Source organism: Otolemur garnettii, unplaced genomic scaffold, assembly GCF_000181295.1.
Source record: "Otolemur garnettii isolate 467f Iridium unplaced genomic scaffold, OtoGar3 scaffold00086, whole genome shotgun sequence".
NCBI classification, from domain to species: Eukaryota; Metazoa; Chordata; class Mammalia; order Primates; family Galagidae; genus Otolemur; species Otolemur garnettii.
This window is the reverse complement of record NW_003852481.1, coordinates 3,493,274-3,494,976: the sequence shown is the minus strand read 5'-3', so window position 1 is coordinate 3,494,976 and position 1,703 is coordinate 3,493,274. Positions and strand designations below refer to the sequence as shown.

Here is a 1,703-nt window from a genome sequence, read left to right as displayed (position 1 = left end):
GCCACCTTAGGTGTATGTGGCTGGCGCCTTAGCCACTTGAGCCACAGGCGCTGAGCCTCAATCTTATCTGCACTGTCTCATTTCCTTCATCCCCTTCTGTCCAGGTTCAGGGCTCCTGTCCTCACCTCCTCCGTGGACACGTGCTCTGACCTCTGCTGTCTTCCCCTACTCAATGTCCACAATGTGACCGGGCAGTCAAATTTCCTGAAACACAACATGGCCCGGAGTGCTTCCCTGCTCAAGACTCCTGGAGAGTTTCTGATGACCCCAAAGACTGTTCTGTCAGTCGTGTCCCTTGATACTGAAGCACACCCCACGGTGAGAGCACTGCCTTGAGAAAAAGTCTAAATTCCTTGGCCTGCCATTCACAGCTAACTTATCCATCCTTACTTCATACAACCTCCCTTCAAAAAATCCTTTCCTCTGAAAAACTGAACTAGTGCTGGGATGCAGCTGGGCCTCTGCTTCCCAGGGATGCTTCTGTGCAGACTTTCCCCCCACGGAAGACGTCCCCCCGGCTTCCCCCATCCTGGGTCTACCCATGCTCAGGCCTCAGCTCTCACAGTTAACCCAAAGACCTTCCTGATCAAACAGCTAAAAGCACCTCCCCCGCCTTCTTCCTCTCTGACTTTGATTCATACTTCTTTAAGGGACCGATTATATTTTATCTTTTATCAATTTATTCAGCTCATTGTCTTTAATTATGTTTAATGTCGCTTCGGCTAGACCAGGGTCTAGCAGACTCAGAGACAGAGTTCACGTCTGACTCATTTCTTTTTAAAGACAGGAAACCTATATTTATTGAATTTCTATTATCTGCCCCAAACCTCATATACATTATCTCAATTATCACAAGAGTCTCATAAAGTCAGTATTCTCATTTTATATAACAGAAAACTGAGGTTCAAAGGCCCGTGCCCAAGTTCACACAGCCAGTAAAGAGCAGAATCTCTGAACGTACTTCCAAGACCTGTGTTCTTCTGGGACACTGTTACCCACCCATATGATCCTCTGCGCACTGCTCATGCTAAGTACGTACAGCACAGCCTAGGAGTTAAATACCCACTCAGTGAGAGAAGCTGTTGCCTTCCATATCCTGAAAGCTAACTTTATGTAGCAGTCTAACTTCTAAGCACGTCCAAATCAAACAAAAACAGATTTTCTGCCAAAAAAAAAAATGGCGAGATTCGCGACCCGGAGCAGCTCGGAGCTGGTGAATAATAGCTCTTCAAGTCTGCAATAAAAAATGGCCTCCAATAAAACTACGTTGCAAAAAATGGGAAAGAAGCAGAATGGAAAGAGTAAAAAGGTTGAAGAGGCAGAGCCTGAAGAATTTGTGGTGGAAAAAGTTCTGGATCGACGAGTAGTAAATGGGAAGGTGGAGTATTTCCTGAAGTGGAAGGGATTTACAGATGCTGATAATACTTGGGAACCTGAAGAAAATTTAGATTGTCCAGAGTTAATTGAAGCATTTCTTAATTCCCAAAAAGCTGGTAAAGAAAAAGATGGTACAAAAAGAAAGTCTTTATCTGACAGTGAATCGGATGATAGCAAATCAAAGAAGAAAAGAGATGCTGCTGACAAACCAAGAGGCTTTGCCAGAGGTCTTGATCCTGAAAGAATAATTGGTGCCACAGACAGCAGTGGAGAATTAATGTTTCTTATGAAGTGGAAAGATTCAGATGAGGCAGATTTGGTGCTGG

At 44.6% G+C, this 1,703-nt stretch overlaps 1 protein-coding gene and 1 pseudogene across 5 annotated transcripts in view; one reads left to right on the top strand and one right to left on the bottom strand.

Moving 5' to 3' along the window:
- The window catches only part of SIK2 (salt inducible kinase 2), a 131,064-nt gene that overhangs the window by 12,205 nt on the left and 117,156 nt on the right, over positions 1-1,703 (bottom strand). The window lies entirely within an intron of this gene.
- Positions 1,190-1,703, top strand: part of LOC105887432 — a 1,674-nt pseudogene continuing 1,160 nt past the window's right edge. Inside the window, exon 1 of the transcript XR_001161490.1 lies at positions 1,190-1,698. The product of XR_001161490.1 is annotated as a chromobox protein homolog 3 pseudogene (transcript). The remainder of the gene's footprint in view (positions 1,699-1,703) is intronic.